The sequence below is a fragment of the Colossoma macropomum genome, unplaced genomic scaffold, assembly GCF_904425465.1.
Source record: "Colossoma macropomum unplaced genomic scaffold, Colossoma_macropomum, whole genome shotgun sequence".
NCBI lineage: Eukaryota > Metazoa > Chordata > Actinopteri > Characiformes > Serrasalmidae > Colossoma > Colossoma macropomum.
In genome coordinates, this window is record NW_023494808.1 from 20,014,719 (window position 1) to 20,028,787 (window position 14,069).

At 41.3% G+C, this 14,069-nt stretch overlaps 1 protein-coding gene across 2 annotated transcripts in view; it reads right to left on the reverse strand.

Moving 5' to 3' along the window:
* The window catches only part of LOC118798038 (vang-like protein 1), an 81,707-nt gene extending 69,977 nt beyond the window's left edge, over positions 1-11,730 (reverse strand). The window contains exon 1 of one of the 2 annotated variants that reach the window (XM_036557348.1): positions 11,549-11,730. The gene's annotated coding sequence lies outside the window, so the exon portion shown is untranslated. Of the gene's footprint in view, positions 1-10,351; positions 11,267-11,548 lie in introns of those variants that run through there. The other variant, XM_036557349.1, reaches the window with a different exon arrangement.
* Between the last annotated feature and the right edge of the window lie 2,339 nt (positions 11,731-14,069).

Below are 14,069 nucleotides of genomic sequence, written 5' to 3' on the forward strand. Positions count from 1 at the left end.
TTTCCCATCCTCCTATAAATAATGGTTCAATTAATCATATGGTAACACTAAATACTGCCCAACACAAAAAGTCTAGTATTATTCTTACCACAGAAGTGCTTCACGATACTTCTGATGCCAGGACTTTTTTAAACTAGGCTTTGACAGTACTAATAACAATAAATAAGTCAGTCAAGCTTTTGTGGTTACTACAAACATCATTAAGCTAAGTATTGTTACTAATCACCTTGTTGCACTAATGGGTACTATGATGCTTGATAACTTCTTCACTGTGGCCAAGATTTGGTAACATAATAACCCTAGCGCACAGACAACAAAGCTGGGAGCCTGGATTAAAGAGCTGTCGTGTTTGGCCTTGTTTATGCTAAAGAAACATAAGAGCAATGCCTGATGACTGCAACCACAAGATTCATACTTCATTGTGCAGAGTGAGCAGAGAGTGTGAGACAGATACGGAGGCTGCTGGGACCGTGGGGTGAAGAGATGAATGTGCTTCATTCTCTACTGACCTATCCACACGCCGCCCAGAAATGCATTCTTTTTCATAGCCAGGTCAGATTCAGCAGAATGTTGGCAGAAATCTTGTTTTAACCTAATAAGAAATTTGAGCACTCAGGGTTTTTCAGAATTACCTACATTTCATTATTCAAATGGTATTTATTCTGAATGTGAGTGAAAGGTCACTCTGCTAGGAGAGGTCAGGTGTAGTTTTCACTGTTTGTCCAGTCGAGCTAACGTTACCATGGAGGCCAATCCATCATTGTCCAGTGTGTCTTGTATTGACTAGTATTCCAGTTTGGTAGCATGGTTAAACTGTAAACTCTACATAACGTAGCCACTGTAAAGTAAGGTGACTAAGACTGCTCATTAGGCGGAACTGAATGTTTTGCCAGTGTTCTGTAAAGCTTGTCCAACCTAGCAACAGTAACTAGGAAAGAACAAAAGCGCTGAAAATTAAGGGCAAAATGTTGAGTATGGTTAGGATAATTAAAAAAGACAATGAGAGAGCACAGGATAAAAGGACAAGAGGGATTGGATGTGAAAAGAAAAAGAAAGTGAAAGGTTGCACAGACTCCCAAGTAGTAACTGTTTCTGCTTTACCCCTTTTTTCTCCACTGCTGGCTGTTATGTCCCCCTTAGAGATTAGCTGTGCTTTCAGGGAGAAAGAAAAAAAATGCTCAGAATGCTCTTTGAAGAAAACGGCAGCACACCTACTCAGTAAGTAGTGTGTGTGGTGTGCGTACATTCGAAAGTGAGAAAGCGTGCTTTTACCACATGAATTCCAATGGGGAATCTCACAGTGTCCACAAAATAATTTCCCTTCATGATTTTTTTTTTCATTCTCCATGTGTCTGCTCCACTGTGACGCCCGCAGCCATAGATCCTGACTGAGATTACAGTAATGAGGATCGGTTGCATCCATCCGGAGGGACGGTATGTGTGTGTGTGTGTCGAGGGACGATGTGTATGGTGGGGGTTGGGTGGCAGCTAGGCGCTCCACTAAGCTCTGCTCCACACATCAACCACTTTAGCCCCAAATCCCCATAGCAAGACATGTTACGTGGAATACTATACACAGATTTCATAGAAAAGAAAATTGATAAGCTTCCTTTTATATCCCAGAGTTGATAGCATCTACTTTTACACAATCTCTCGAATATTCTCTCTTTACTAATCTGCTAAGTCTACATGACCTACTGCTGCTGGAGTAATACTGACCTAATATGGACAAAATACCATATTGCTACATACACAGATACAACTGACACTTTATATTAAACATTACGCTGGTAAATCAAAAATGTGACACGGTTAAAATGTTATTTTCTACAGGGCTCATTTGGATATGCATACAATGTCAGTATTGCAAAGTCCTGATCTGTGGCCCTTATAGACAGCTTGCCAATCACACCAAAAGAAAGCAACAGTAGTGCATCGATTTGTCAGTCTCACACAATGTGTATGTACTAATGAATACCTATACAGAATAACACAGCGATGCACACAGGCCCATTAGATCAACATTTTATTTATTTAATCTCATTAGACTAATAGATCACCAAAATGCACTGCTTTCATAAGCAGACACCATGGTTTCTTTCTGGTAAGACCAAGTCAGTGGAGTTACTGTTAGGTAAAGGTAGATAAAGCAGTGGTTAACAAACTTGCCTCACACACTGGAGAACAGGGTTTGATTAAGGCAGTAAAACGTTTGTAGCAAAAAGTATCAAAACAGCAATGTATCCCAACAACATATAGCAACATGTCAAAAACCTTCAGAGATTCCTATCATGGCTCAAGTATTGTGACAATATCATATCGGATATGGGAACGCTCACAACAAGTAGGGAGCAATGAGAAAAACAAAATCCTAAAAATAAACCAAAAAATGCATTCAAATCATACTCAAAATACATGACCTGAAGCAATCAACCATAACCATACTGTGAAGCTGCAGTTTTTCCATTTGCATTATGGTGTACTATGCCCTTTTAGGTAAATTCTTAAACACAAAAAAACAAGATAAACTCTTGCTGAATCCCATGTGACAGCTAGAAATGGGGTGAAGCACTCATTCACCACTTAAGAACTGCTCCGTCCATACACTTCCATCCATTCCAACACTCCAAGAGATTATGCAAATATTACCACTGCTCATTAATAACAACTTGGGCCACGAGGGATTAAAACAGCCCCTTCAAAATATTTAAATCCAGAAAATTTCATGCTCATATTTCTAAGGTTAGCCCTAACATATCTGAGATTGGTCAGGATGCTCATCTGCATTCTGTGGTAATTTTATGGCTGTGGAAATGGGTTCTCAGTAATGAGCAGGCTATCTGTGTCCGATGTGTTGTAAATCTAGCCGCTGCCACACTATCTGTGTAACTTGCAGCCTTGTGCCAGTTAATTAAACCGCAGTGAGAGGTTTATGAGCGAGGAGCAGACTAAAGATGGTGAGATCAGAGGCCATGCTTATAAAGGATTTGCAAGAACTGTTTCTGGATCAGCTTGGCATTTTAGCTCATAAGAAGGTGGAGACTGATCAGAAACAGATCAGCACTAAATTAAGAGAAAAGGATTTGAGGATCAGGGGCTCATCTGCTGCACTAGATAGTTAATAGTTTATTTAGGTGAAACAAAAAAGCAACATCTTTACAATAACCAAATTCAAGTTTATATTATAGTATAGTGGTATAAAGGCAAGGGGGAAAGGATGGAATTTGAGAGGACAAAAGAGAAACCATCCTCCTCTGAGTGACATCTGATCTAGTGATAAAAACAAGCAGTGAAAGAGTTGGCCGATGATTTATTTCGCAACAAATCCATTGATTTTTTTTAACCACATAACACTGTTCCAAAAAAAACAAAGAATCTTGGTAGAGACGCTTCATTCATGACAAAAACAAAACTGGTCACCATAATACGATGTATTTTGAGTAACTCAACAGGCTTAAGATTTCATAATAGTAACTCAATTAACTGATAAGCATTTAGAAAAGCATTATTGAGAAGTATTAAAGTACTTCATATAACCAGTGAAACTGGAAAGACACACGTTCACTTTTGCAGTCAGGTCCACTAAACAACTGCTCTCAATGGAAAATTCTGTAAAGACCAGCCTTAAAAACACTAACATGCAAAAAGATTGCCTTATGATAAAAGACTTAGCAGAAGAGATTATTAATAACAATAAAAATAGGCTTATTGCTAAATCCCTGAATGCAATATGAGCAATTCAGTTTATGAGACTGCAACAAGAAGAGAGCAGCATGCCAGTGAGTTAACTAACATGTACATGGCAAAGAAAGTGACTTTAAACAATGCCTTTGCAACATGCCAATCCAAGGCAAACTAGTCACTTAAATGCTCCCTTTTGTCTCCAAGTTGACACAGCTGGATGCTGCTTTCCCAGTTCTTTCTCTAAGAAACAGCTTTGTTGTTGATGGCATCACTGTCAACATACAAGCTGTAAGCCATCATTTTCACCTTTAACATTATATACATTTCCTTTCAAGTACAAAAAGGAAGACGAGCCTGTTCTTTGCACTTTTACTTAAGTTCAACTCTGAAAAGTAAATCCACAAAGCAGAAAGCATAACAGCCAGCAATGAGTTGAGTTTTCTTTAAAGCAAGAACATTTTGCAAGTAGTTAGTCTACTATTTGGCCCAACAATGTGGTTTTTAAATACTCCAACAAACCAGAATTTTCATGGCTACTCCTAATATAACTTATAAGATACGACATCAGCTACAGAAAAAACTATTACAAATGGTAAAACTGTGAAGTTTGGGGGGGGGGGCATGCCTGAAACCCCTCCTTCTTCCAGTCTAATGCCCTATAAATGCACATCCTCACCTTCCGTTCCCATGACAAAAGGTTTGCAATCCCCACATCTCATCCCTACATCAGTCCTACTACAGCTATGAGGGATATGAGATTTGGCTTTCTAGCTACAGGCAGAAGCTCTCTCAGAGTTCTTCGAGTTCTCTGCCTTCCCTCATACTACCACCATGTTGAAGACATGGCCTGAACTCACAACGTTTCAGTAATTCTTGCTTATAAATCAAGCTTATCAAAACCTCTTGCCTCTTCACATTTTTTTAAAGGGTTGCAGGTTCTAATGCCAGCCCACCCACTGAATACTGTTGTTGCTCCACTGAATGCTGTTGTGCTCCAACGCAAAACACTTGACCCCAAGCTGCTGTAACATGGCACCCCGCCCCCCCCCCTTGCTCCAACACAACTGTCTTGTAAAAGAGCAAGCCTTTTTTGCTGTGACCTACAGGGGTGCGTGCCAGCATTAAGTGTCCAGTGATAGAGTTGAGTGCCTCTCATACCGGCACCCAAGCACCCGTATCAAATCTCTCCCCTACACTTACCCACACTCAATTACACCGGGGAGTTTAATACACACAAGTCAGAATGGCTGAATAAAAACAGACACACTTACAAAGTCCATTTCAAGTCTTTTTCTTTCGGTCTTTATTGCTTGTTTCATCACAGACCTTCCAAGAAAGAGCATTCCGAGAGATAAACAAGAGACAGAGGAAAAGAAGAAAGAGCGGAAGGAAGACAGGCTGAAGAAAGTTCTTATACGGAGCATGACTGGTATGCCTCTCAAACGATTAACCTCTGGGAGAGATTTTGCCTCTACAAAGTACTCAGGACTGAAACAGAGCGGTATTTTGATTAGAATGCCACGCTGCTGCCTTTAATACATATTCTGTGAAGGACATAGAATAGACCAAATCCTAAGAGAAGTCCTTATGTGTGATGAGTGGTGAGGTCAGTCACATGGAAATCTTAAAGTAGTTAGTCCATAGTGTGTCACATCGTTTGTGCCCAGACTCGATTAAGAAACCACCCGCCGGTTAGTGGTGGCCTTCGTCAAACCACTTCCTTATATGAACCTCAGCTTCCAGCACATAAAATCTAATGATGCTTCACTGCATGAGGCATTTCAGTCATTCTGTAATCCTCAGCTCAGCGTATGACTCAAAAGTTTCAAAATCATGAAAAGGCAAACACGACAAATGTTAAGCTTACATGACCTGCAGCATTACGTGAACTTTTAACTGCCATACTTTGCCCTCCAGCTACTCAGTCAATCATAAGCCCAAAACAATAAGCTTCTTTTTTTGCAATCAGGAGGTGAGAAGTGGTTATATTTTGGGCTTTAAAGACTAAAGGGATGTCTGTTCAGTTGCCATCATCATCAGTTAAAACTAATCCTCTTACAAAAGAAGATGGGATCCAACAGGGATAAATAGGGTTAACCAGATGTGGGAGGAGGTACAAGGTCAGAGAGAGTGTAAGGATGACAAATAGGACTTTAAGAAGGAACTGCTATCAGGTTTTAGTTTAAACAGTGCCAGTCTGTGATAGCCCTCTGAAACTAGTGATGCTTTTTTTCCTTAAAACCAAAGGAACCCAAAGGAGAAGAATAACAGGACAGTTATGGAATGTGACTAAGCCTTGCTATTTAATAAACATTAATAAATTAAATGTTCTAAACCTGCAGTACGGCTACCTGAGCATCAGAGTAGAACCATGTAAAGAGCAAACCAGTCACTTCAAATCCAAGACTACTACTGAAAATTTACTGTTTCATCCAACAGAGAATTTCACCAAATTGTTCCATCAGACAGTAATCAAGATAATGGTGCAGTGAGATTCACTGGAAACACGCCAAACTTTTCCACAGCGCTCCATGTTTATTGTCTTATATCCGTTCCATCACTTCCGTTTTATCCAGGCATAAACATCCTCCTGTAATCACCTGCCACACCCATTATAAAAACATTCCAGAACTCCAAAGGAGCTCTTCCACATGGCTTCCGAATAGAGAGAGTCCGAATAGACTACTGGGGAACTTTTTCCACAATGCATTCCTACTACTTTTAAATCTAGTCTAAAAGCCTAACACTGGACCCAAACATCTCAGTCTAAAACCTGACTGCATGGCATTAATAGAGAAAAGTATGTTTATCATAAAAGTCACTCTCACTAAGCTGCTAAGCTTTGGTTATTTAAGAACAAGGAAAGCTTGTGAGGAGAGAAAAGAGAACAAGCGAACAAAACAAAAACAAAAACAAACAAATCAGCCCACTATGGATGAAAACCCAAAAATCATCTGCATCACAATCATTAGCAACGCCTCATCAAGCGTATGCAAAACGATTTAGTAAACAACTAGACAAAACAACTGTCGGTCCCCCTGCCCAGAGCAGAACACTGGTAACAGGATGACAACAAAAGAAACAAAAGACACAAGCCTCAAATAACAGAGGAGATGAAATGCGCGAAGGCAGAGGAGGCAATCGATTCGCTGTGCTTCGTATTTGGCTGACACTTAGGAAGAATGTGCTGTGCGCAAAATGAGAATCCATTCATGATCATTCAAATCAGGACTGCATTACAACAGCTAATCTCGGATTTAATCTTTGTGCCCTTGAATCATGGAACTACAGGCTAAATTACCAAGAGATCAGCCTTCACAATCCTCTGTGTGAACAAAGGGGTAATGGCTTTGACAGTTTAGAAGTAGAACATGTTAATGAACTCACTGTTGTGTGTATTTTGCAATGCCAATCACGGTGAGGGAAGTCAGAGAGGAATTTTCATTGACTTAGGGCCAGTTCCTGTTTGGGTACCAGCATTGTGGGTGCTGCTAAACCGGACATGTGGAATCAAGACCTCAACAGAGAGGGAGAAAGGTGGGAAGGGAGAGAGAGAGACAGAAAGCGATAGAGCGAGAGAAAGGGAGAAAGGGAGAGAGGCAGAGACAAATCACTATGGGACACAAAAGAAAAGGCATTGGCTCTCTTCCAACAAGAACTTACAACATCGCTGGCTCCAGAGTGTCCATGAGACCAAACTCACAAACAAAGAAAAAGGAAGCGTGAAAAAATAAAGGGCACAAGTATACCCAACTGAGATGTCAAGGTACAGCATTTCTTATACCTAAACTCTTCAAGAGCCTGGACGATATCTACAACAAAGGCTCATGACAGTGTCTGGATATTGCAGTTCAGTAAAACTTAAACAACTGCAGTGATTGCCAGTGACATAATACAAACATACATGTACACGCTTGAAATAGAACCTAAACAGTTCTTGTATGAAATGGGAAAAGCTTTGTTTGGTATAGAAAATTCACATTAAATGGACGGTCTTGAAACCTCACACTGTTTTAAAAAAAGCCTTTTCACTGAAAGGTTCCTTAAAGAACCCAAAGGGGTCTGTCTATTGCATCACTCCACAGAACCCTCTTTGGCACCTGTAATCTAGCTAAACCACAGCATGCCCGAGCAAAACCTGGAAAGTGCAGGCTGTGCAAGTGCATGAATATATCCTTAAGAATCACATGGTCACCCATAAAATGATATTAGTAGGAAGCACACAAGCAGTGCACACAGGGAAGAATAACAAGTGAGCAACATGTCAAGGCAACAGGCAAATGACTATTACACACAAAGACACTTACAATAAGCTCTTCTTACATTACTACAGCACTACAATGATGCACAATACCTTTTGATCAACATTTGACAGATTCTCAGGAACTTAAAGACACAAATAAGGCCTATTATTTGGCGTATCACTTGTGGACAGACGTAACATTACGCTACATCCAAAGATAACACGCATCATAGATCACATTCCTCTGAGAGCTGATTACAACTGAAAGAGTAATTAATTTTCCACCTTCTCGAAAGGATACAGATTCAAAAGGCTCTATTCATGGCATTGTGAGACAGGTGAGAAGCACACTTTCCTGTATGGGAGGAAGGAGTAGGGCCTTCAAATCCCATGCGTACACCAAGCGTAATAATCACACGTTTGCCTTGCCGTCAGATTCCCGGCTCAGACAAAAACTATATAATTGAAGGTGTTGAATTATTCATTGAACAGCAGGGGAGAAAAACCTTACCCTCCTAAAGAGACAAGCATTTTTTTCCTTTGGTGCCAGGGCATGTTTTACCACAAAAACGAATATAAATGTTCAGCATTTTCCCAATAGTTCCTTTTAAAGTGCAATACAGAGGAGAAAAAAGACGCAAACTGACTGACAAGATGCACAAAGCAGCCTTTAAAGAAAAGAAGTGGATAGAGGATCAGAGGATAAATATCACAGGTGCAAACTTTACTCACTCAAGCATGGTAGAGAAACAGCTAAAAATCACAGCCTGCCCCAAACGGCTCACCAGATAACATCACTGCTTAGTAGTGCATGTACTGACCATACCACTGGGATTCCACTGGTTGAGTCCCAAGTGTGCTATGGGCCTTGGTGTTCAATAAACAACATAACAATTCCAAACATGCAAAATTGTCTTCCAATGTCTTGATGTTAAACGTGATGTCCATTTATAATACAGGATGATTAAAAAAGATTCATCCGATTTCAAAGTGCCATATTTCTACAACCGTGGAGCACCTAGGAACCAATCACATACCAATTGAAAGAGTGGGTCACAGAGTTTCTGTCACCAGAAAATGGCTCCCTTCAGTCTGTGAGGAGATGCAACCCCTGAGCAGAAAGCATTTTATGTTCTCCACTTCAATAAGAGTGAATCAGCAGTGAACCTCCAACAGCTCAGAGCATTCGTCGTTGGTTCCGCAACACTGGATGATCTCCAAAATCGCATTGAAAAAGCCATGAGCACAGTGACACTCGACATGCTCAATCGAGTATGGGATGAATTTGACTATGGTGTTGATGTACAGCTGGAGGAGGTTCATATTGAGCACTTGTAAAATTACATAATAAATTTTGTGCTTACTTAAACTACTTACAATTTACTGTATTGTTCTGCAATGATTTACAAGCAAAATGAATCATTTTGAAATCAGATAAATCTTTTTGAATCACCCTGTATATGGTTTGATTATCACATCAACAAAAAAAAACTAGCCCTACATTTACCTTCCACAACCGCTAAAAATGTGGCACAAAAAAACTGTGCACTTTAATCTAGAGATGGCACCAATCTGATATTGGGTATTGATATCAGGCCAATAGCAACAGAAAATGCTGGATCTAAAAGAAAAAAAAAATTACTGGAAGCCAATCCTGTAACAAATCTATCTGAAATAGCACACACTCACACTGTGTGATGTGATGCTGTTAGTTTTTATTGCTTCCAGTGGTAGTGTTTACGAAGTTTGAGCATGATAGCCTACTTTTACAGTCTTAAGTAGGGTCATCACCCGTCCAGGATTTTCCTGGATCATCCTGGACTTTTGCTGTCTATAAAAAAACAATTAATTCAATTCCAGATCACAAAATGTCCTGGAATCCATGGGCTTTCATGTATTACCATTTCTTACGAAGTTTGAACTGATTCTTTTCATCAAATCAAACTATTTGCATGCAAAGAATGCATTTAGTTGGTTCAGATTACCTTCAAAGTAAGGTAAAGGTGCACCACTGGTGACGCGTTTAGATATTAGGCAGTACTGCAACACACTAACTTAGAAGATTAGGTTGATATAACGCATAATGCATATAATGCATCTACCTTAGACTGCATCATGAGCATATCTAACCATCCACTGAATTTAGGTGTAATTTTACAGGGCTAAGTTAGGCAACTCTAATCTTACGTGAAGTGACTCTGATTTTAAAGGCATAGCTTTTAAAGAGGAAACCTCAGCCAATTTTCAAGGTCTTAAGATCAGTGTCGAAAAAAGAAATGAGTGCTAAAGCACCATCTTTATTATAATCCCTGTGGAACTGTACCTGCGCTGGTTCCTTGTCACCGACATTGCAGTCTCGACGCCTCACCTCAGCTCTCTCTGGTCCTCTCACGCTGAAGCTACCTCAGCTCATCATAAACTCACCTGACGTTTTGTCGTTGACTGTGCAGGAGAACTGAAAAACTCCTCGGCTGTCACCTCACTCTGCTTCTGCGCTGTCTCAGAGTCTGTTCGCCAACTCCCAATCTACCTGTAGCCTCCCACAGCCCGAATAAATGGCGGACGCGGTAGGAAACTCCCTGGTCTCCTCAAGGCCTTAAGCGCCAAACCCTGCTCCATAAACCAGGCACGATCACTAGCAGACGCCTCCTGACTAACCGGTACAGGCAGAGGAGGAGTTGGTGGGGAGCGGGGAGGACACGGCTGTGGAACAATAAAACCCTGCCCAAAGCCGGAGGAGAACCAGTGTGTTTAAAGAAAAAACGAGACCAAAGTTGGATTCATACCCGCCAGCTTTTATTCGAATTTCGAATTCCACCTTAAACGGTGCGGCAGGTCCACACGTTCAGCACGAGCGCCAGAATGTGACCGTCGAGCCATTTAAGGTGGAACGGACGAATCGAATAAGAGGCTAACTTCAGCTTCAGCTCTGTGGTGAAAGAGCGAACGAGTGTAGGTGACATTAACCTTTTATCACACCTCACGGCTTCCCGCTGGAAATGTCCGCAGCACCCACAGAGGACAGTGCTCAGTAGTAGATGTAGTTGATACAGTGTCCAAGTAATGTTACAAGAGGAAGAAGTGCTGGAGCAGCTGACAGTTGGGGAAACTTAAACTTAACTCTTATTTTCCCCCAGAAAATAGACATTCGGTTCGCCTTCTGTGCCAAAGTTGGTCGTATATGAGCCACAAAACGACATCAAAAATCCCATCTCGCGTCAGCTTCCTTAATTAAAGCGTTTGTGAAGATATGTTGCTAGCTGGTGGTCAGAGGAGCAGAGAAGTAAGATGTGCTAACCTGCAGGAATTCTCCACCTTATCGAAACCGTGGCTGTGTAAAAGCCCAAACAGCTCGGGGGGGAGCTGGGTAAGAGTGTCAGCAGTCAGTGGGGCAGAAGAAATGTACTGTGTGAGACTGAATGTAGATTTTTCACCTCAGGACTCAGAGCTAGCCTGTGTAGCACTCACACTCACATAGCCTGCTAGCCAGCCAGCCGCCTCGGTGCAGTAGTGCTGCCGTGTTACCGGGCGGGCAGCTCTCTCTCTCTCTCTCTCTCTCTGTCTCTCTGCCAGTCTCTCTCTCTCTCTCGATAAGACACCGTGAATAAGTCCACAGCTTACCTTTACCCGAGCGGGGCATTCCCACAGAGACACAGGCACCTCAAACACTGGCGCTAAAGTAATCCTGAGGCACGGCTCGCCTCTCAAACCGAGCCGGTTTCGTTTCCGAGCGCCAGCTGCGGAGTCGCCTCGGCACATTAGGAATAACAGGGGGGCAGTGTTTCGTTTGGAAGTGAGAGAGAGGGAGAGAGAGAGGGAGGAAGGTGTAATGCGACTGTGCCGCGCTAGGGGAACAGGGGGCCGACCATTCAGCACAGCGTGGTGATATTTCGTAACGCTGGTGATTCTACATTGTTGAGTTGCACAACTGACTGATGCGTTAATCTGAATTTGTGAAGGGTGCAGACAACATGGCTAACAAGAGACAGAAAACAACAGCCTTTGTATGTCTGTCAGCTTTGGGGAAAGAATAAGAGGACGGGGCTTTGGTTAGTCATATTCTGAAAACCAGTATCATGTCTTTTTTTTATCTATTCTTCCTCATTAATATGAGGTTTTGAAGGGTGTATGTTTCTGTATGACAAACAGAAGTCACAGCAGCCCCCTTTATATGTGTGTCTGTAAGAATTAAAAGATGGGGATTTGGTTAGTTCTATTCTGATTTCTGAAAAAAAAAAACAATGCCATCTCTTTTTTGTTGCTCTTGTTTACATTATCCCAGATAGCAAGCACATATAGCGTATCCAGTGGCTTGATAAGGTCGGCACCCTACTGACTGTGTGCCACTGCTGATCCACTCTCGGACCACCCATATTACTGTCCTGCATGCAAGGTCTAACTAGTTTTTAATCTGCTCAAACCGATGTTGAAAGCACACAGACTTTTATTTTGGACAACAAACTAAGACAAATATTACAAACAACCGAAAGGAAAAAAAGGCCTAATACACAATGATTTTGTTGAAAATGTTGTTGCTGACATTGTGCTGGATTAAATTTACTAAACTAATTTACAAAGGATAACAAAAGTAAGAAATGAAGTATAAATAAGTAATTTGGTATATGTCTAACACTCTGCTTAACCACCTGTGGGCCACCTGGAAAACGCTAAGCAAAAGTGGTCCGCAAGCTTTGCCATCAGTGGGCCAACAGTGGCCCACTATCCTCTTGCTATCTGGGATCTTGCATTTTAAAGGATGTATGTTTCTGTATCTGTAAATATGGATTAATTAAACTTCATATGTCTGTCAGCTTTTGAGATAAGAATATGAAAACATGGGGCTTTGGTTTGTCGTATTCTGAAAACCAATGTTTTTTTTTTTTCATTATTTCATTTTTTCATCATTTCATTTTCTTCATTATTCTGAATGAGTGTGTAGGCTTATTTCTGTATCTGGCATTGTGGCAAACAAATCACAAAAACCTTGTCTATCAGCTTTGAGATAAGAATAAGAAGATGGGTTTTGGTGAGTTGTATTCTGAAAAACAATTTCATGTCTTTGGGTTTGTTTGTAAGACCTGTCCAGGGTGTTTCCTGCCTTCCGCCCAATGGCCGCTAACATAGGCTCCAGCACCCCCCATGACCCAGAACGATAAGTTGTTTAGATAATCTGTGTGTGTGTGTGTGTGTGTGTGTGTGTGTGTGTGTGTGTGTGTATTTTCAAAGGGTGTAAATTTCTATATCTGACAATATAGAAGAAAATAGTCACAGAAAATCTCTGTCAGACAGCTTAGGTAAAAATAAGAATAAGCTCTGGTTATTGTCATATTCTGAAAACCAGCATCATGTCTTTTTTTTTTCTCCTCAATGCTGCATGGCTGATCTTTCATGAAAAGCCATTGAGATGATGTCATGCAGACAATGCAGACATATGATATCCCAGCTGTACAGTCAAAGGGAGTTATGTGCAAATTAGTTTTCTATGTAAAAGTCATTGTTGTGCTTGTGTCGGTGCCGTCTTGTTAATAATATATTTCCTAAACCTGGGACAAACAAAGCAGTGAGGGAGTTTTAAAGGGGATCCGTGGGCCTGTTCGTCAGGAGTGCAGCTTAACAAAAGGATGGGCTAGCAGCCAAGAGAATAGACTTGAGGACTTTTGTAGTGCTCTCTTTCTCTCTCTCTCTCTCTCTCTCTCTCTCTCTCTCTCTCTCTCTCTCATATCCAGCAAGTCCACTGTAAATGTAGGCAGCCTACTGAGGGGTGAGGGGGTGGTCCCACTGAATTGGGCAGGGCTTCAACAATTCCCACACATGCCCTTTCAGCCTCTCTAGGAGCTGGCAAGAATACAGCATGGTCAGTGAAGCAGTTGCCCTGTCCTGCCAAAACCTGCTTGAAGATGGCAGTTTCTTAGATTGTGTTTGAGTCAACCTTTGAAATGACTTTTGAAGTACATTACACATCCATTGGCTACTTTGTTAAGTGCCTGTGTCTACACTCATTGTCCATTTTGTCAGTTTGTAGTTCTACAATTACAGACTGTAGTCCATCTATTTCTCAGCACAATTTGTTAGCCTTTCTTCACCCTGTTCTGCAGTGGTCAGAACCCCCACAGGACAACCACAGAGTGGGTATTATTTGTGT